General features: G+C 38.4%; 1 long non-coding RNA gene across 2 annotated transcripts; it reads right to left on the bottom strand.

Moving 5' to 3' along the window:
- Positions 1 to 2,386: 2,386 nt before the first annotated feature.
- On the bottom strand, positions 2,387 to 8,225 carry LOC107773561 (uncharacterized). 2 transcript variants are annotated; one of them, XR_012709012.1, is made up of 4 exons: positions 7,081 to 8,225; positions 5,672 to 5,857; positions 4,889 to 5,551; positions 2,387 to 4,770 (listed from the first exon to the last, which is right to left on the bottom strand). It is a non-coding gene; the product is annotated as an uncharacterized LOC107773561 (long non-coding RNA). The 2 variants fall into 2 exon arrangements; XR_012709013.1 differs by having other exon boundaries at positions 2,387 to 2,899.
- Positions 8,226 to 23,365: the final 15,140 nt, after the last annotated feature.

Below are 23,365 nucleotides of genomic sequence, written 5' to 3'. Positions count from 1 at the left end.
GAAATTATTCTATATACCGCAGAATTATATTCACTTATGGTCTTATAATCTTGTAGTCGTAAGTGCATCCACTCACGACGAGCTTTTGGCAATACCGTGGCCTTTAGGTGGTCATATCGTTCCTTCAAACTAGTTCATAATTGAAATGGATCTTTTAAGGTTAAATATTCACTTTTTAACCTTTCATCGAGATGATGGCGAAGGAAAATCATGGCTTTCGCCTTATCCTAACTTGATGCTTCATTTCTTTCTTTAATAGTGTCACCAAGACTTTTAGCGTAAGGTAAATTTCAGCATCAAGTACCCATGGCAAATCGTTATTCCCAGAGATGTCAAGTGCAACAAATTCAAGTTTTGACAAATTCGACATAGTGAAAACTATCATAAAAAATAAGTGAATTAGAATGACAAAAATTATTATCAATGAAAAAAAAATCAATGCAGAATATAATCGTGTATTAATATTCTCTATATAATTGTTAGAACAAATAATTATGTGTAGTGCGATGATAAATTAGTGCTTAATATTACACATAAGAACTTTAGACATGTAAGTATATTTTTAGAGAATAAATAAGTTGAAGTAATCTCATTAATAGGTACTAGTATATTTTGTTCTGCTTAGAAGACTTTTAAATAAGTTAAGTAGGCATAAAACTAGATGATATAAATTCTGCCAAGTTTCAGCATTGAATACGATTCATCTAATAGTTAAGTCATTAATTAGTTTGTACAATTAGGTGATAAATTCATTGAAACGTTCAGAGCTTTTAAAAATTTTGCAAGAATTCGTTCTAAGTGCCTATTCTGTCATAACATTAGATGTGGGATTAATTAGTCTAATCATTGTAATTCAATTTAATACTTATCTATTTATGTGTAGGTTTAAACTTCTCTGTAGTTTAATGAAATAATAATTTAACTAAAACCTATTGTTTTCATACCAAGGCAATTATTATAATCATATTCAAAACAAGTTATGCATATGGTAATTAAATTGCAGGTTAAAGAAGATCCTAATAGAAACATTATAAACATAGGAATGTATACCTGAATCCGAAAAGAAATTGACTAGCTCTTTTAGGAAGAAGATAAAATTCGGATGAAGCAGACAACCTCAGTTGGTTAGAACTTCGTGCTGATAACATATTAAGAAATAAGAGCAAAATAGAACAATATAATAATGGAGATAAGATATATAGAAAGAGAATGTAGAAGTTATCCCATTTAAGTGTGTTTCTTGCGTGTTCTTCCATGGACAAGAATGTACTTTTATAGTATACAAAGATACACCTAAAGTTCACTAGACATCCTAGGAATTAATAGATACATCTATCCAAGTAGTACATTGAAAAAAATGTATGGATGGATTAAATGAACATCCATATACATTCACTTTATTTTATAACATTAACTTTAAAATCCTTTCTAATATTTAGTAAAACTAATTATAGCTATGTAACATATAAGACAGAAAAAATAGCGCCTAAACCTAAAAAGAAAGGAAAACTGCTCGATCAATAAGAATTGTTTATAGAAATAATGGTGATTTCCTGTGTCATTAATATCGGAGTAAGCTTTTTTGTTATATTACATAGTTGAACCAAGGAAAGATCTAATATGCAAGATTTAATTGATTTCGAAATTCCAAATATTAACAAAAATAATAAAGAATTAAATGACTATTTTCTCTAATATAAAACCAAAAATTCAAAGGTAAAAAAAGCAAATTCATGTTTCTAATATAATAGATAGATAATAGTTAAGATTTAAGAATTCGAAATCTTAATGATAAAAACACTTTCTTTGATAATTTGCACACCGTTCCATCAATCAACGTGCAGGCTGGTTCTCATTCCGTCATGTATGCTTAGAAGATTATTTGCCGCTAGATTTTTCATTCAAGAATAAATCTGAAACATTAGATTTTATCCACCATATTTTTCAACTAAACATATGGTCTCACAGTTCTAAAAATTAAAAAATATTATAATTATAATTATTAATGAAAACAGTTAAGAGCAATTTCTTTCCTTTTTGTTTTTATTTCTTTCCAAATAAAAAATGGCTGAACAAGCGAGTTCCAACAGAAACAACATTCCAAGAGACGGCAAGAACCAAAAAAGCAGATAAACATTGTTAATAGAGTAATCAATAGAAATGGATCTATGCAAAAACCATAAAATAACATGACACTCCACACAAGTAGGCTTATAAAGTTTGTATTATCAGATAGGTTTCTGCAGTGAAAATCAAGCATTTGTATGGGATTATCTCCATAGTTTTTTGTAAGGGTCTAAGCTTCAGAAAGCAAATGTTCTCTAATACTATGAAATTGAAAAATATGGGCATGAAAACAAAAATCTGGCATCCATTGGCAGGAGAGTGATGCATAATCGCTGTATTTCCACATCTCTTGCCTCTTTTAGAACAGAATTTTTGTTTTTAAAAAAACGAGCACTACTTACAAAGACGCGGAAAATATGTCAAAAGAATTGCAACTCTCTTAGCAATATTGGAAAAAGAGAAACAATAACCAAAAAAAGGAATTGGAAACTACTAGTAATGCTTAATACCAGGTTCAGATCTCTCTATTATTGGCTGCAACCTTCTCCAGATTGCCCGTCAAGATACTGAGTCTTGTATCATCTCAATGCAAATTAATAATGCTATTTGCCAAACCATATCAGCGCTGCCTCAATTTTTCACCTTTTTCTTTATTTCTAGTATGATTCTCGCTGTTAAGGTGTTAATGCAGCCACGCCGCAGCAAGACAAGAGAATCAGTAGCAGTAGCAGCAAAAAATCAACAACGTGCATCTTCTGAAGCTAGAGTTGCAGAAAAGAGCAAACGAACTGTTAATCTCTTCCAGCAAGAAATCTTGGCCTTACCAGCAAAACTAAACAAATGAAGAAATCAATAAATAAATAAATAATCCCCATGTCTCATTGATGCCTCATTTCTGAGTAGGCTTTGAAAATAAAATAAAAAAAGGTTATCCATCAAACAATGTCCGGGAGGACAAACTGAAATTTTAAGGCTCAGAGTTGGATTACTAATTCGGCAAAGAGGAGGAGACCAACTGTGGCTGCAAAAGAACCAGTTGCATGTGATAGAGAAGCCTCAAATCACATACCATTCAGGGTTTGCCAAGCCAGATACGGATCTGCTTGTCTCAATGCAGGAATAATTTTTTTGCCCAGATAAGCAAATATCATCACTGCCTCTTTGAGAAAATGGTAGCATAGGTTTCGAGGAATTTAGGGTGTTTTGAACTAAGCTCATAAATCAGAACAAGGTCCAAGTAGTACTGTTGCTGCTGCTGTTAAGAGGACTAGAAGAGGGCTGTTGATTTTGCTTATAGAGAAATCACAGGCCAGGAGCAAGAGGAGGCAACCACCCTCAAATAAGTCCCTTTCTCCCCTGTTGGTCTCATTGATAATGGGGAATGATGCTAAGGCTTCTGTTAAACTGGAGGCTCAGATTATGTGGGGCATTGAGTTCTCTGCACCTGCCATGGCTGCAAACCCCAGAAATTCAAGTTGCCCGACCAAGATACAGGCAGCAAAGCTCCAATGCCCAAATTCAATTAGCTCAATAAGCATGATCATCATAGCCCTATTGTTTCCCCTTTTCGATTATATGGACGTGTTACTTTGCTGGCATTGCATCGCAACATAGTGAGTCAGGACGAAATTAAGACAAACGAAACATAGCCCAATACCTACATATACACAAGAAACATGCATATGCACAAAAGGTTGTCTAGTTTAAAGCAAAAAAGAAATCATCGACATGTCAGAGATGGTCATCCACTCTAAGAATCATCTCTCTCAGCCTCATTCTTTGAGCTGAAATGGTATGGTGGTCTAGTTGGTCATCACATCAGTCTAACACACAAAGCTGAAGAATCCCCAATTCAGAAAATGGGCTTACTGGAGGAGGGCAACCACAGTTACAAAATCCCAAATTTCACTTTAATGCCTCATTCTTGAGCTGGTACAGATAAAAAAATGGTGAAACATAACGAGTGAAAAGCATTATAACTTCTAATAAAAAAGATGAGGGTTTGATATCTCCTGCATCGATACATGGAAAAGGTATATTTTCTTTAGCAAATTGAGGCTCAGATATGTGCTATGATATAGCAAAAGCAAACCCAACTACGCCATGGCTGCAAAACACCGGTTGCATGTGAGAGAGAGGATCTCAATCACATGCCATGCCGGGTTGCCACGCCAAGATACAGGTCGGGTAATTTCCATGCCCGACTCAGTTAGCCCAGATAAATGAAAAAGCATCATCACTGCCTCTTTTAAGAGTTTTCAAAGCCATGAAGGAGACAGACGGAAGATCTGAAGGTTGCATAGTTGTTACAGTGTAGTTGGGTACTGGGGTTTGAGTATACTTGAAGGGTGCAAAGAATGCAAAGAAACCCAGAAACGGAAGTATATTCTCTTTCTCTCTATCATTTTAAAGGGCTGCTGGTTTTTTGAAAAGTGGAGTATCATAGACAAAGCAGAGAGGGGCAACCACCCTTGAAAGAAATCCCATAATCTGTTGCCTCATTCTCGCCATTTCTGGGCTAATCTAATAACGGGAATTCGCTTAGATAAGAGCTTTTAACCGAAGGGACCTCACAAGTCTGCATTTAAAAGAACTTTGCAACTTCAACTCAAATATTGTCCAAATGCCTACCTATGATCTTCAGCAAATTGAGGCTCAAATGCGTACTATGATAAGGCAAAAGAGAAGCCAGCCACACCATGGCTGCAGAACACCGATTGCATGAGAGAGAGAGAGAGAGAGAGAGAGAGAGAGAGAGAGAGAGAGAGAGAGAGAGAGAGAGAGAGAGAGAGAGAGAGGGAGAAGCTCTATCAAATTATACCGGGTTGCCACACCAAGATACAGGTTGGGTCATCTCAATGCTCAGTGATCAGCCCAGAAATAGAAAGACTTATAAGCATCACCATAGCCCCTTTCTGTAGTAGAATGCATCATAATGTAACACTTTCCAGTTTCCTTAAACAATGAGAGTAAACTGGAAGAACCGGCAAAGGGCCATGAAGACAGACTGAAGGTCTGAAGGCCCACAGTTGTTGTGGTATACTTGTATATTGGGGAAATTTCCCAAATGGTCATCCAGAAAACCAGAAACTGAAAGAGGGGCAACCACCATCGAAAGAAATCCCATACTCTCTGTAGCCTCATTCTTGCAATTTCTGGGCTAATTCAAAGAGAGAACTTTTAAAGGCTTGTAATTCTGTCTTTAAGTATCTAACCTTCCTTTTTCATGACAAGGGGAAGTAGTTTTCACTTTTTTCACCATTGTCTTCTCTTTCTCAAGGCAAATCTAAAAGCTATTTCCATGTACATAAGTAGGCTTAGATCTGTCATAAGATCAGGTAAAGGAAAGGGACACCGCCATGGCTGCAAACAAGAATGCTTGCTAGAAAAATAAGACTCTGCTTAAGTCATCCTGGTTTGCACTGCCAAGATACAGGTCCAGTGACCCAAATCCAATAAAATCAAGAAGCTTTATCATCACAACCTACAGATAAGCAACAGCAATGATACTCATACAGATTGAGATTTGTGAAAAGGAAAGGATAATGACCAAGAAAGAAGAAGCAAATAGTGTGAGAGATAGAGCAGATCGCGAATAACCAACCATTAGAGCGCCAGCTAAGCATGAAAGAAGGGCTGTTGCTTTGACAGTAGCAGAATACAGAAATATCATGGGCATGCAGATGGAAGGCAACACCCTTAAAAACTTTCCATCTGTATGCAGCCTCATTCTTGTTCTTGAGTTGAGAATCCAGTTTCTATTTATGGTGTAGAAATAATGCAAAAGCACCTGTCAATTAATATAAAAAAACCAAGAAAGGGGATCAGACACATATAAAGGCAAAATCTCAAATGTCATTGAGGCAAAATCCAGTTTCTTATCATATACTTTTGTTATAAGGCCATTTCTTATTGTACTTTTCATGATATAATTCGATTATTTCATATTATTTCATATTACATATATTTGTCTTAAAAGACATATTATAAACTAATTGAATGAAATGTACCAAAATATATCAAAATGGATACAGAGGATTCGCATATCCCGTCCCAACTGACTTGAGAATGAGGCAAAACTGGTTGATATTGATATTGAGGCTCAGATCTATGTTATCATCAGGTAAAGAGAAGCCAGACACCCCATGGCTGCAAGCAGTGGTTGCATGCAAGAGAGAAGATTCTCAATTGCAGGTCATACTGAGATTCCGAGCCAAGATACAGCTCGAAATTTTTCATGCTCATTGAGTAAGCACAGAAAAGAGAAAGAAAGAACTGGAAGTATCATTACAACCCTTTTTCACCTGTCAATTACATATTTTTATTTTAAGCATCAGCCGCATTCCCCAATAGCTCTTAAGAAGAATCTCGAAGCCAAGACAGCAAAGAATAAGAACACAGCAGAAACAAGGAACCAATAGATCAGCAGACATTAACGAAGTCACAGACAAAACCCCCAGAAACTGATTTAGTTTTCTTTCTTTCTCTTTAACTGGTAATGCAGAGTGAGGCAACCACCTTTTATAGTTCCCTTCTCTTTGTTACCTCATTCTCTCCTTTTTGGCCTATTCTAAACCTTCAGTCAACATTGACCTCGCATTACAAGACTCAAGCTAAGTTTTTCTTTTTTGGTAATTAATCAGTTAAATTTCCAGAAAGTTAATATACTGTTTAACACAATCAAGTATACCATCACAACATCCAGCTATTATCACATGGGAAGCGTAATATCCTTCAACATATATTCATAATTTTTGGAAAATATGCACTCTGGCATAGTGATCAATGAAGTGGTTGGAGACAATGAGGTCTCATGTTCAAAGTAGTGTTTCTTTCATCTGCCCAAGCCTTGGTGGGCAGAGTTACGCGGCACCTGTGGAGGTATCGGTGAAATATTCAAGGTGCGCCCAAGCTAGCTCGGATACCACCATCTTTAAAAAAGAATATGAGAAAATACGAATAGGGTAACTGGCATAAAAGCAATATTTATAAAATAAAAAATCACGGGCTTACCAGAGAAGGAGGGCAACCACCGTTACAAAAAATCCCACATTTCACTCTAATGCCTCATTCTTGAGCTGCTACTGATAGAAAACAATGGCTATACTTCACAGCTCAAAAAAGCATTAGAACTTAAAAGGGCGTGGGTTCGATATATCCCACATCAATAAAATCTAAAAGATTGATATTTTCTTCACCAAATTGAGGCTCAGATATGTGTGTCTGACAAAGGCAAAAGAGAAGCCAACCACGCCATGGCTGCAAAAAACCAGTTGCATGTGAGTGAGAAGAATCTCAATCACAGACCATATCGGTTGCCACGCCGAGATACGGGTCGGATAATCTCCATGCCTGAATTAGTTACCCCAGATAGAGAAAAAATCATCATCACTGCCTCATTAAGATCTGAGGTCCCGTAGTTGTTGTAGAATAATTGTGTGTGTATTGGGTCTTTGAATAATATGCAAACTGCAAACAAATCCAGAAACTGAAGTGTTATCATCTATCTTTCTCTCTTTCCTTTTTTAAGGGCTGTTGGTTTGTTACAAAAAGGGAGAATCATAGACACAGCAGAGAGGGGCAACCACCCTTGAAAAAAAATCCCATACTCTCTCTGTCGCCTCATTCTCGCCATTTCTGGCTAATCTAATTCAGAGGGTAATATAGCAGTTTTTCCAAAAATTGATCAAAATTTTGAGGCTCGGATGATAAAAAATCAGGCAAAGGAGACAAGGATCGCCATGGCTGCAGACCTCAGTTGCATCACATAGATGAATTCCGGGTCGCCCCGCCAAGATACGGGCCGCTCCAATGCCCGACCCAAACATCTTTAATCATCACAGCCTCTCATCCGTCACATTAAGGAGGAGAAAAAGAAGTTGGAGAAGCAGAAGAAGCAAGTGGTATGGGTTCAGATATTAAACCCTAAACTGTAAAAGGGACTTTGCGCAAGTTTAAGGGGCAATCTATGTATTGAACCATTTTCAACAATGGTGGTTTATTATACCGCATTTGGTGCAAAACAGAAAAGGAAATCATCGGCGAAAAAAACAGAGAGAGGGCAACGACCATTACAGACTCCCCATTGCCTCTCCGTCGCCTCATTCTTTTCGTCTAGAGTTTGCACAATACTCTATTAAGCTGGTCGTTTTAAAGTAACGGTACCTTTACTTCTATGTCCTTGCTGATAGTGAATAATGAAATGAAAAAAACAAATGATGAAATGATATTAGGGCAATTTAGTCACTCTATTCAATCCCTCGAATTTCTTAGGCTTTTTTTTTTTTAAAGCAAATTATACTACTAGACATGCTGCCTAATAGTTATTATATTAATATATATAAAAAGAGTACAAGTAAGGGAGACAAAAACTACAGTACTGTTGCTGCTAAGCCTTGTCTATATAATCATCCATCTGCTCCTCCATTGCCTTTTAATGGAGCTTCAAAAGTGCCGGCATAATCTCACGAGGGCGAATGATCTCATAGCCGTAAGGATATTTTCCAAAGGCGTAGGACATAAGCAATCTCATACTGCGCTAGACCGTAACTTACAATTCCCACTGAGGCTATAGCAACCTCATCTACTAACAAGAACGTAAGAAATAAGACGTAGAGCGCTAAATGATGTATGATCATAATAGAGTTTATAACATACTCTATTATGATATTACATATGATAATGCTAATAAAATGGCAAACTAGAATGACGTAGATATAATAATCTTAACCTTTCTTCTCTAATCTTATGAAATCTTTAACTTGTAAAACCCTATGCTCATCGTCAACCCGCTTCAAAATGTCTTCAAACATAATCATTTCTTCTTGAATCGATTAGAATTGTTGGACCTTGTGGAGGTGGTAGGGGCAGCCATCTTTTGCTTTGCAACCCTCATGGGGAGTCGCCTAATTGTAGTCTCTTGTGTCACCTTTCCATCCCAACTATGTTGTCTGTCATATATCTTGTTCTTGCTTTTGTTGGAACCACTTCTCAAATGTCTAGGCGAAAGATCCCCTTCCCTAGCTACGTTAGTAAATGATGCATGAAGTAATTCTTCCTCTTCCCTTTCTTTGTAAAATTCAAGTCCCATAACAATTCCAAAAGGGTCATTTTGATCCAATCGAGGAACTAAAGTTCCTTGCTCATGCCTCGGATTTTCAAACGCTGTCAATTTGTCTAAATCATGAGACACAAGGGCATGGAGGATATCGGTAGGTGTCAAGTTGTATTTTGCAGCCATTGCAGATGAAGTTCCAGTAGCACTAAAGGTGTGCAAAGATGACGATCCTGTTGTAGTTAGTGCATGTTGTTTCCCAGACTTTGAAATTCCTTTGGCAAATTCTATTGATAGAGTAACACCCTCCAAAGCAGTTGTAACTGATGTTTTTTCTGGAGAAGGAACAGAAAGAACAAATGTCAATGAGTTATAAGTTGTAACTCCATGTTTGGACTTGCTAGGCACGAAGGCAGGAGCAGTTGGGCTTAGATGTCGCACATGCTGCGTCTCTTTGAAATCTCTTTCTCATGAATGTTTGAAATCTTCTCTACGATTGCCTCACCCTTTCCTCCACCAGTTTTTTGTCCAGAATCCTCATCGGAAGATTGGGTTGCCTTATTGTCACTCTCATCTTTGATGGTTTCTGCATAATCTTCTTCCTCCACTTCAACTTACTCAGCCCAAGTCTTGTGATTAGCAATAATTACACTCGTTGCACCTTGCTGGTCCTTAGAATTAGTCACATCATTTGTAGAATTTGATTGTGATAGTGATGCCATTCCTTTCTCTACATGTTGAGTGTTTACTGTAGATATTAATTGCTGCGCCGAATCACCTCCTTGCTCACCAAAAGACTCCATCGATTGGGAAGGAACCTCATGAACCGAGGTATTCAAAGTAACCAAAGGAATGTTGATCTTTGGAGTGGTATGCATGAACATTGCTGCCTGGGATTCCTTGATCATTTCAGCTAATTCTGGACTAGAGAATTGGAGTGTATGAGTTGCGTTACGGTCTTGTACATTATGCGGATCATCCACAGGAACAATATCCTTTGAACCAATTAAGGGAGTACCAGATGTTTTAAAAGTTTGATGCGTTTTTACACTGCCTAAAGAGTTTGTATGAGCAGCCTTTGAGACTGCTTCGCCAGCACCGTTTCCAATTGTTGATCTTGTCTCCTCCACCACCTATTACACATTCTAGTCATACTTCTTCACAACACTAACATGATCCTCAACCAATACATCAAAAGAGTTTGAAATATTGGTGTTCATTGATGCTGTAATTTGGTTTTTAGCATCTGGAGAATTTCTGTTGTTAGGTGAGTGATTTACAACTGTCCAAGCTCTATGTTTTGCTTGAGCAGATGCACGTTGTTGTTGGTGTTTAGGTTGTTCAAATACTGCCAATGCTTTTGTACCGTTTGCACTCCCCAAAGCATCAATATCTGTATTTTCTTGACCTTCATCTTGCACAACATTACCTGTTAAATCTGTTTGTTTTTCATCTAGAACACCCTGTGCACCAGTAGTGTGACAATCACATAAGTAGGTTGATTACCACATGCACTCAATGCATTATTAACTGCCAATGTTAAACCTACAGTTGTTGGTTGATTGTCAACTTTTTCAAATTAGCCTAACTCTGCTACCACTGCGCGTTTCTTAGCATTATTTGCTTGATCTGCACCAATTATTGCACTCCTGTCCACCATCTGCTGAAGCTGCACAGGTTCAATAGCAGGATGTCTAAGAAGTCCAGATGAGCCTCGAACACCCACAACATCATACAGCCTAGGAAGAATTGTACTAGCAGCTCGTTCCACAATTGCATTTAATGCAACACCATCCTTCAAATTTGGACCTTGTCGATTCTGCCCAGAATTATCAACAGCGGAAACCACTTCCAAACCTTCTTTTATAGTAGGCCTTCGTTGATCTCCAGCATCCTGTAACTTTCACATCTGACCACACACATTAGTTTGACCTTCATGCCCTATTCTTTTTACCTCTAATCCTTGCGCGACGCTAGCCAAAGCTTGATCAACTGGTACCTCCAACAACTTAGAATTCTACTCAAATTTTTTCCCAGAATTTGCTACAGCCAATTCTTTTTTTCCATCCTCTGGCATAGTAGAAATTTGTTGAGTTTTACCTGCTTGCACTTGCAATATCTTCTGCTGCCCAACGCTTTGATCTTGTAGTGATGGTTCTACCACTTGTTGGCCAGCTCTCTTTGCATTCAAAAACTCCCTAGCATCCCATTTTAAAGGTTCTACACAAGCCATCTGGACAACAGGAAGCAACTCATGGTCTGCCCTGTTTTCCATCTCAGTGCGACCGCCTTCATTAGCCTTAGCCATCATCAAACGACATGCAATATCTTCATGTCCTTGATGCTTACAGTAGGTGTAGTACTTAGGAAGATTGTCATATACCACCTCCTGATAATACTCCATGAATTTCCCAGTACCTTTGTCGATAATATGCAACCTAACCTTCTTAGGGTATTTGTCTAAGAGATCAAGTAGCACCTTAGCTCTTGCAGCACTTGGCCTAGTTCGATCATGCGTAGCTTTATCCACATCAAGTGGTTTTCCACACGCTGAAGCAATTGACAATAGCGATTTCTTTGCAAAGAAATTTGGCGGATAATCGTAAAACGATATCCAAACTACTGCTTTTGAAGTTTCCTCTCTAGGATTGAACCCTGGAGTCCACGGAAAGGCTCTAAAGAAAAAACATTCACCTTTGGACTTTATATAACTAGCAGATCTTGATAAAACCATAACAAAGTATTCATACAGATCGAACCTTACCAAGATATGGAAAAATTCGAGTTGTCCAATATTGCATCGACCCTTTACATCTAATTGGACTGGGAGAAGCTGTCGTAGCTCTTGTAAATCTGGTTTTCCATAAGAAAACTTCAGAATCACAGCTTGGTGCAAGCCTTTTTCCATCGTGAGTGTATTCACCTCCTCCATTGTAAACTCGACAGTTGGTTCTCCATGGACGAACTTCGCTGGAACCAATTGTTTAAATTTATTTTTATTTCTTTTGACTCTAACCTGTTGTCTTGGGCAACTTTTCGTGTTTTCAAGAATCCAAACTTTATTTTTTTTCATGGCTATAGTGTTCGAGCTTAAACAAATAGAAAGAATTCACCTATTATTTGTATTTACTAAGATTTGAACTTGACACATCATGGTCTCCTTGAACTTTAATTGAGAGGGATTATTAGGTCACATTTTTTGGTGTAGTTCTAACAATCCAAACGTACAAGAAAAATTTATATTTGACATATGGTTCAACTTTCTGTGAATAGTGAGTTCGCTCATCTATTATTTTTCACTTAAACACCAAAGCTTTATCTGCGACAAGGTTCGATCTGTGACTTGTGCTAACCTCCCATCTTTAGTGAACTTCTTACAAAAAATTAATTAATTCTCATCCCACAAAAAAATTATTTCTTTTGCTACTTGATTCTTTCTTTTATTAATTTGTTTGCAAATGGATTGAAGTAACTACTTGCTTATATGAGACCAAGGATTGAATACTACAACAATCTTGTATTTTAAATATTTTGCTTTATTTCTCACCATTGTTGTCCTAGCAAGGGCTTATTCGCTGCTCATCAATATTTTTATTATCCCGTTCAAACTTTGCATTTCCATGATATCTCTGGTCATTACACATCTAAAATGGCAAGATGAAAGAGAGAACATTTCTGCTCCTCGCCATCTATAAAGCATGAATTTCATAGCAATGCTTTATACTCTCCACAGTAAAGTGGAAGCTCGATTCATATATTCCATACCCTAGAGAGATTGACTCTGATACCACCACGATAATTAAGCTAAAAAACCTCTTATCATTCATGCTGTTTTTTCAAATTGCTTGCAAACTTGTGCTTTTTTCCCATTGTAAGATCTTTTTTTAACTTTGCGACTTGTCTTCTATCAAACTACGTCACCTTGATCAAGTATGTCTACCAACTCACAGCCTCAACCAAATATAGAGAATGAAGTTGCAAACAAGGGACAAATGAAAGACATGACAAGCAAAGATATCTGTGAGAAGGATAATAAACAATCTGGTGAATTAGATGAGGGATGTATTATTGTTGCTCGAATCTCCGTTAACTATGGTGATAATGCAGTAGCCAATAGTATTGATGATCTTTTTTCACAATATGCATACACAGGTGGAAGCTTCAGTTTTGAAAAAAGATCTGAAGATGAAAAGAATATACTCGAGTCACAAGTTTGTAGTCCTTTCTCTCGAAGGATCAAAACAATCCAAAAGGCTTCGACATTTGGCTCTATGATTGGAAATGAGCGTCATTATCAGTTCTTGGGAAAGAAGGTATAGGACCTGAAGCTAGTAAATTTGTGTTTAGACCATGCATATATCGTAATTTAATGGATAAAAAGATAATTAAAATAAAAAGAGCTTGTGTTTCAAGTATGAGATGATAAATGATGTATATATTGAATACAAATTACGAGTTATTTTCCCTAACTTTGCTAACTCGGAGAATGAAAAAATTAAAATAAAGAAAGAAGGTCTCTAAAATATGTGCAGAAAAAAAATAAAAAATATGATAAAAACTCACGAGCCAAAGTTCGAGTGATTTTTCCTTATTTTGCTAACTCGGAAGTGGGAAAGAAATAAAGGTAGGAAGGATGGACAAATCTAGCCATTGAATTTCGCTATTATGATTCAAAGAATGGTGAATTGAAATTTAAGTCGTTGATGATTCTTGAGATGTTATATCTTGTTTCCCATTGATTTATAGTTTATCCGGCTAGATAAAGTTTCCATTATTTTAAGTTAAGGAACATGTACAAAAGATAAAATTCTTTGCCACTCAATGCCCAGCAATGCCGCCAAAGAGTGTTGATTGCCAAAGCTTCCACAAAATACACGAGAGAGATATTTTCCTTGATGCACCTGTTATAGGTCCTTCTACGGAGTTTAGTTTATCAATCTTTATGCTAATTCATTTGTATTTATGTCAAATTAAGATTTACTCAAATCTTACTACAATTATTTTTTTTTTTGAAAAAACTGAATTACATCCTGAATTATGGAATGAAAAATATTTTTTGTCCGATAATATTCTTTACGAACCAAAAGCTCAGCCTTGACAAAATAAGAAGGTACGTAAGAGCATGTAGGATTTGCTATCAATAAATCCGTACCTTCTTTTTCAAACATTTAAAGCCTCTTTACAAACGCCAAAATCTATTCAACAAAACATTTGAAGACGAGATCGATCTCAAGAAGAGGAGGTGTTGTTAAGAGTTAATGTGGCTTCATTGTTACCCCCTGGAACTAGAGTGTGACGTGATGGCACTCGAGCTACCTAACTAGTCGATCGAACCCTGTTCTAATTAGCTAAAGATCTGAATTGAATATCATACTCAAGAAATTCATAAATAAGTCTTAAGATAATAATTGTCTTAAAACTGAATTCTAATATAAACGTGACATGTTTGAAAAGCTGCACCCCTTAAGCGAAGAAGAAGACTCGCATGGGCTATGTCATAAATATAATAAAATATAGTGAGTAGAGCAGGTGATCCACAAAATACACATTAAAAATCTGTAAGCTGAAGCTGATTCTGAAAACTGAATTTAAACTGATAACTAAAAATAAAAAACTGAGTCTATATTTACTAACTGAAACTAAAGATGAAAGTTAAGTCTAAAACTATTATCTCAATTAAGGATAAAAATTGAGTAATGTTTTAAAGAGATAACTTTTTGAAAGGATTTAGACATAGTGCCCTTGCGTATGTGAACATCTAGGAACACACACAAAGATTGCTAAAGTTGTGATAGATCTCTTATTATGATCACTCATAGCGCCCCTACGTATGTGAACATCTGGGAACACACACAAGGATTGCTAAAGTTGTTATAGACCTCTCATTATGCTCACTCAAGCTCAACCCATATGTGGGGCTAGAGTAGCTCAATTAAGTTCCATCTGAGCACATTAGTATGACCTCTGATCATACTCACTCAAGCTCAAATCATATATGGGACCATCAAGTAGCTCAATCAAGCTCCACATATCTGAGCACGTTAGCACCTGCAAGCATGGGGTAGCTAACCCTGGTCACTGTGGAGCTCATACTCGGGGAGATTTGCTACTTCTCTCTTTCTGAATGTGATCACAATAATCTGAACTGAAAGCTTGATAAGTACAAACAATTTCACATAAATAACAATCACAACACATCATAAAAACTAATCATCTAATGTTCTGAATTTGAGGTGAAGTCTGAGCAATACAAGTAACTTCACATGAGCAAACAATTCTACATAAATAATTGCAACAAGTCATTTTATCTAATTCTTTTTCTATCTTAAAGGTTTTCAATTGAATGTATATATAGCAAACAAGCAATTTAATATGTACATTTTAATATAGCCTTTCACTTAGGGAAGAATTCTCAACTCACCTTAAAGCGATGTTCAACTCACTTCCTTCAACAAATCTTGTATGAGTATTCCACAACTTTCAATATACATTTAAGATTATACAAATTATCAGTCCTTGCCCTTCTAGTTCAATAATTTCAACTTTGAACTAGTTCTTAGACCACAATTACCCAAATTCTTGATTAATTAGGCTTATGACATGGAAATTGAGTATTGTGTCCATGCTAATTGGCACGACCCAAAATCCCACCCCACGGGATCGTGATGGTGCCTGACATAACTTGCTAGGCAAGCCAACATATCACAGTAAATACGGAAGAATAAAACAAATAATTAACGACAGAATAAATATATAATGTAACAGTAACTCAGAAGCATACATAATAAGTCTAAAGATCAACACTAACATTCAACTATCCCAAGACGTTGAGTCACGAGCAGTCATGATCTAAAATTTAACTAGTCGTGATGGCACCTATCCCAACCCGCTAAGTAAGCCAATTAATAATTATCCAATTTAATGAGATCTATTGAGACAAATGAATGATAAAATAACTGAACCTTTATACATTTCCCAAGGACTGGTAGTACAAATCATGAGATTCTAAGATTTGAAATTTATAAAGGTGGTATGAAATAAAATACATCATATGTTTGAAATATACATGAACAAATTAAAATTCTAAAGCTACCAAGATCAAGAGGCAGCTATGATCGGAATGCAGGTATATCTTCAAATTCATCTCCCGCCATACACATCAACATCAACATCAACATCCAACATCTGAGCGCACGGTGCAGAAGTGAAGTATAAGTACAACCGAACAAAACTAACCTTAAGTTGAAAGTAGTGACGAGTTTGGACAAAGGTCGGATTCCAACACCAATAGCCAACAATAGTTCATAACAATATAATAAAAGTGGTAAAAAAATATCTTAGAGATGTGATGCTCAGTTCGTTAACAGTTACAGAAAATAGTCATACTTTTCAAGTATAATAGTAAAACCCAAATCCTTCACCGAAATCACCAAAATATGAGTGAATCAGTAAAACTGTGATTTTTTCCAAAATCTTTCAATAATAAATAATATGTTTCATTATCAGATAGTATGAGAAAAATACTTCTATATGCCTATATATCAGTGTGCACGTGAAATCATGAATGTCACCAAAATCGCGTAGCATGAGAAAATGCATCTCTATGCCTGTATGTCAAGTATGCATGTCAAATGCAATGCATCACAATGATGAACTCATTTACTCACACTCTCAAAGTACGCAATCTCACTGTCTCACACTTTTCACTCATCAAGCTCAATCACTCAACACACTCAGTCACTCAGCACTGAACATGGCAGATCCAGCCCAAATAAATTATTAGCAATTGCGCTCACTGTGGGTGTGCAGATTCCGAAGGGGCAGATCCAGCCCAAGCGCTATAATAAGCCAATCATGGCATAAATCAATAATACATATTGCGGTGTGCAGCCCCATCCCATCCTAAATCAATAATACTTGATGCGTGCGTGCAACCCGATCCCATCAATATCACTCACAAACAGGCCATCGGCCTCACTCAATCATCAATCTCTCCAGTCTCTCGGGCTCACAATGTTATAAAAATCAGCCCAAAAATGATGATATGATGTATCAACAAATAGCAACAGAGATTGAGATATGATATGCAAATGAATGAGTATGACTGAGTATGTAACTACAATTTAAGCAAATAACTCAACAACAGAAATGACCTCAGTGGGTCCCAACAGGATAAGCATATAGCCTAGACATGATTTCTAACATGAATCACAACTTAATTACTCTAGCACGTTGAGATTTCATAGATACAAATAAGGTTAGGTAACTACACAGTACCACATAAACAACCGAGTCGAAATTCACATGATGCACGCCCACACGCCCGTCACCTAGCATGTGCGTCACCCCAACACCAACACATAACACGTATATTCAGGGGTTCATACCCTCAGCACCAAGTTTAGTGTCACGACCCAAAATCTAACCACCGTGATGGCGCCTATCGTGGAACTAGGCAAGCCACAACTCAACATCTCAACACCGAAAAATCTTTGAACATAAAGATGGAAGCAATTTAATAATTTAGGAAAGCCTTTTTGAAAATAGAAATATCCAAAATACGATACAATCCATGCCAAAACCGGGGTGTCATAGAGTACATGAGCGTCTAAATGAGAATAAATTCCACTACAGTGTCTAGAGAAATAAACTGAAAATACAACTAGTGAAAAACAAAGAGAGTCAAGGCCCGCGAACGCCGTGCAGCTACCTTGGTAGTCTCCGAACTCTGAAGCCGCAATCAGCAACCGCCGCCATGACCAAAATTGCCTGGATCTGCACACGAGGTGCAGGGAGTAACGTGAGTACATCCAACTCAGTAAGTAACAAGTCCAAACTTTGGACTGAAAGGTAGTGACGAACTCAATCGGTACAGATAAAATAGAAATAACTGAACAGAAACGTAGGCATGCTTTCAAATTAAATAGGCAACTCAAAACAGTAAAGTGAAGCAGATACGAACAGTGTAAAGAATATAACTCTGCTATCTCGACATGCCAATGCACATGCTGTATGTGATGCACCATGCTGTCAGCCTCATGTGCTCACACTCTCGAATGCTCAACCACTCGGTACTGTATATGGCCCATACGGCCCAGGGAAAGATCCATCATGGAATATATGCATCACTGACTATAAGTCACCCAGTATCGAGGAAGGCCAATCCAGCCCCGTGGAGAAGATCCATCTCTGGGTATCAAGTACTTCGGAAAAGATCCATGTCCAGGGAAAATCCATCCCTCAATAATATCAACCGCGCTCACTGGGGGTGTGTTACAGACTCCGGAGGGTCTCCTACAGCCCAAGCGCTAACATAAAATCAGTATAACCGCTGCAACGTGCAGCCCGATCCCATAACTGTCACTCATAATCAGGCTCTCAACCTCACTCAGTCATCAATCTCTCCAGTCTCACTCACAGGCTCACAATATCATGAAAACTAGCTCGAAACAATGATATGATGTATCAATAAATAACAACTGAGACGGAAGATATGATATGATATGCATGAACATGACTAAGTACATAATATCAATGAAATCAGTGAGATGACAACAAGAAACGACCACTAGGGGTCCCAATAGTACTGGCATAAAGCCTAAACATGATATCAATAAAATAGAGTCACTATACAGTGCCATGGAATCACCCAAGCCACAATTCTCACGGTGCACGCTCGCACGCCCGTCACTTGACATGTGCGTCACCTCAATACCGATCGTATAGCACATAGTTCGGGGTTTCAAACCCTCAAAACCAAATTTGAAAGCGTTACTTACCTCAAACCAAGCAAAGTCGTACTCCGGAATGCCCTTTCCTCTCCATTCGGCCTCCGAACGTCCCGAAAATAGCCACAGGTAATGCAATACGATCAATATAGGCTAAAGGAATCAATTCCACAAGAAAAATACCAAATAATACCAAAATTCGAAATCGGCTCAAACCCGGCCCCAGGGCCCACGTCTCGGAATCCAACAAAAATCACAAAACCCGAAAAGCTTGTTTGCTCATGAGTCTAACCATACCAAATTTATCAAAATCCGACCTCATTTGGTCATTCAAATCCCCAAAATCCACTCTCCAATTCTCAAGCCCTAAACTCCCAAATTTCTAGCTCAAATCCCTAATTAGATGATGAATAAAGCCATGGATTCACGAAATTTATGCCATCATGGGTTAGAATCACTTACTCCAACGTTGCTCCTTGAAAACCTTCAAAAAATTGCCTCTCCCGAGTTTTTCAAGTCCAAAATTGAAAATGAAAGACAAAACCTCGAGCTGGTGCTTTTCTGCCCAGCAATACCGCACCTGCGGTCCATTGATCGCTTCTGCGACGCCGCACCTGCGGAAATTCCATCGCAGGTGCGGATTTCACTTAAAATCCAGACTTCACTCCTGCGGCCTCAAGACCGCATCTGCGCTTTACGCAGGTGCGGAAACTCTCTCGCTTCTGCGGTCAAAACCCGCACCTGCGCCTGCCTGCCCGCACCTGCCACTCACGCAGGTGCGGGAATGCCTTCGCACCTGCGGTTCCTGCCCAGATCCTCGATGGCCGCATCTGCGACTCCTCAGTCGCTCCTGCGGGCTCGCACCTACGGCTCCCACTCCGCAGGTGCGGAAGACACCAGAACCAGCAGCTTCGGCTGCATTTCATCAACTCCAATTCTTCCGTTAACCACCCGAAATCACCCCGAGGCCCTCGGGACCTCAACCAAACATACCAACAAGTCATATGACCCTTTACGAACTTAGTCGAACCTTCGAATCACCCAAAATAACATCAAAACACCAAATTACCCTCGGATTCAAGCCTAGGAACTTCTAAACTTTCAAATTCCGCAAACGACGCCGAAACCTACAAAACCATGTCCGATCGACCTCAAATTTTGCACACAAGTCATATTCAACATTACGGACCTACTCCAACTTTCGGAATCGGAATCCGACCTCGATATCAAAAAGTCAACCCCCCGATCATACTTTCCAAAAATTCGACGTTCTCCATTTCAAGCCTAAATTACTTGTAGACCTCAAATTCACAATCCGGACATGCTCCTAAGTCCAAAATCATCCAATGGAGCTAACAGAATCGACAGAACTCCATTTCGGAGTCGTCTTCACACACTTTCGACTACAGTCAAAATCTTGAGACTTAAGCTTCCGTTTTAGGGACTAAGTGTCTTGAAACACTCCGAAACCAAAATAAGACCTCCCGGCAAGTCACATAAGCAGAAATAGATACTAGGAATGCAATAAATAGGGGATCAGGGATAATACGCTCAAAACGACCGGCCGGGTCATTAGATCCTCCCCCACTTAAACATACGTTCGTCCTCGAACGTGTCGAGAGTTATTCTCGAAGCCATCAAACCGCCGTATAACCTTACCATGCACATACCCGAGGGTGATCTCACGTCATCCTATCCCATACAGGTCCGATAACACAACATAACTAAAATTTCTCAATTCAACCTGGCCCACAAGCCTTCGAATCCAATTTCTAACATCCGAAATTTCTTATAAGATATGAATCCCGCAACCTACACACTGTATAAGTCTGAACAAGCTGTACCAAAAGCCATAACCATATCTCAAATACTCAAAACTCAAATACCACATAGCTCAAATGCTCGAAGCAAATATTTCTAATCACAGTAGCTGCTCAAATTAACCCAATACCGGTAACAACCTCATATAGAACAAAGCCTCGTTCTAAACCTTCGTACACTGCCAATGATGAAAGAAACATGCAGAACTTATAACCCTTCATCAGATCAACAAGTCATGGTACTCCATCTCCTTCGACAAGAACTATAGCAAATTTCTAAGCCGACTTTCGATATTATCCTTCCAACCATGTTGACATCAATTCCGATAGTATCCATTCTAGGTACAATGACCTCATCTCATCCAGCACAACCACCCTAGTGACATGACACACCCATACAATCTAAAGCTACAACCCATGCAATCCGTGCACCAATAAGCAACATTCCAAATGTTCTCAATCACGAAAATGACTCAAACAAGAGAATCGTCCCGTAAGCTTGACGGGTACCACCCCAACGCAATGGTAGGAACCCATCACACACCGTAGAATCATAACACATGAATCTAACACTAGGATCATATCTCAACATAACTCTGCCGCAATGCGCGACCCCATCCAAACACTGATCCTTATGAAATACCTCAGCCACCATGCTCAAAATCATTAACCATGCGCAATCCAGCATCAAGTACTCGAAGTGCATTACCATAACCATGGAGAAGCAAATAACACAATGCCACACAAACCCAAAAGAACATAACCAATACACAACCACTCATACATCACCCAAATACCCATCTCACGTAATTTTCGCTATAAGGCCCCCAATAGAACTGCACCATGGGTGCATACAACCAACGAATTACAACCCCTCATAGCATAGAAGAGTAACTCATCGAACATATCAAAACACAAATAAGCTCAACAACAACCAAATGGCACATCCCTTAACAATAGCAGTATGGAGCCAACCAATCCGACTCGGTGTAGAATACACATCCTAATTGGGACTACCAATGGACCCCCAAATCAACTCCAGGCACCCACACATGGATAAATAACCCTCTGAAAGCCCACAATGACTGAATCATAACACATACTATCATCTAACTAGCTTCGGCCATGACTTCACGGTCCACAACCATGGAAACAACCTACTCTTGAGAACTCCCAGTCTTCAAATCCATATAACACCTGAATCCCATATCTGATCCCAACTCCACCGCCAGAATGTCTAACACATCTCTCATACATGATCATCCCACGAGGAATACTCCTAAAATTCTTCCGTGCCACGTAGCAAAATTGAATATCAGTAGTCGATCAACCAGAAGAGTACCGCAATACCAATGAACATCCGTAAATCAAAACACAATGCCCTTTTTAACCACGCACCCCTCTCAGGGATTACCGAGCAACTATAACATTCATCTAAATATACAACACTGACCATTCTATCTAGAATTCGTGAACTTGCCTTCAAGAATGAACTGCCGCCTTGTACATGTAAATTTTAATCCTGCACAACACACCACATCTATCATGCCATCACCATACTGGTCTAGCCTACTATCCAGTTGTCCTATTTACTTCGAGTTTCTTCTGAATTATCCTCTATTTGATACTTTTCCTTGTCAAAACTCCACGATCCTTACCCAAAGCTCACTACAAGACACCCTAACATAACACCACACCACCATAAGGCTCGTAAGCCATTGTACTCTTCTTAAGTACCTCCATAATTACCTCAACTGTAATGCTCACTCTGAAAATACCTTATGCGAATTTAAAATTCTTCTTCTTACCTTTCTTATACTAGAATGTAGAATCCATAATCATACAAAATTACTGCAAGTCCCGATACCTTCAAATGCAAATCTCAGATTTTATCCATACACAAGTTCAGAAACATTCTCAATTGCTATATATAATTCTCAAACCCATTAGAATTTTCTCGGGAGTCACCCACTTTGCTCAAATCTAAATTACACAGCCCAAACGGGCCGAAAGGCACAAGCCCCATTAGCACAACAACCCCAAAGAGTAACCCTGCCTTAACATCACCAATCGAATTCATACTTCGTGCGCACTATATTCTTCAAAATAACAACTTATTCATTTTATGATTTTCATATTTTTCATAAAGTGCAATGTAGCCCGTATTCAGGAATTTCCTTACTCGAGCCATCCTCAGTTTTAAATTCTGCAAGTCATAACTAATCCATGAGTATGCCTCGGGCAAAGACCAATACATCACATAATCGTGAAATCAAAGCATAGATAGCAGACTCCCCCACTTGGCTCAAAGCCATTTAACAAAACATCTGATAACTCACCATACCCAAGATAACATCTAAATTGACCATACTAAGCAATAAGAGATCTACTCTAGTCTCCAGACTCCCAATAGTCACCACACATGACCGATATACACGATCCACAATGACAGTTTCGCTCACCGGCATAGACACATGAACAGGTGAAACTAGAGACTCACGGGGCATATCCAGATAATGAGCGAAATACGAGGATACATATGAATAAATGGGACCAGGGTCAAATAATACAAAAGCCTCTATGGCAAACTACGACAATACCTGCAATTACAGCATCCGGAGCAATGGCATCTGGTCTGGCAGGGAGTGCGTAGAAACGGGCCTGACTGCCACCTGATCGGCCTCCCCCTCTAGGGC

Source organism: Nicotiana tabacum, chromosome 4 (assembly GCF_000715075.1).
Source record: "Nicotiana tabacum cultivar K326 chromosome 4, ASM71507v2, whole genome shotgun sequence".
Lineage (NCBI taxonomy): Eukaryota > Viridiplantae > Streptophyta > Magnoliopsida > Solanales > Solanaceae > Nicotiana > Nicotiana tabacum.
The sequence above is the reverse complement of the archived record's forward strand: the minus strand, read 5'-3'. Positions and strand labels throughout refer to the sequence as shown.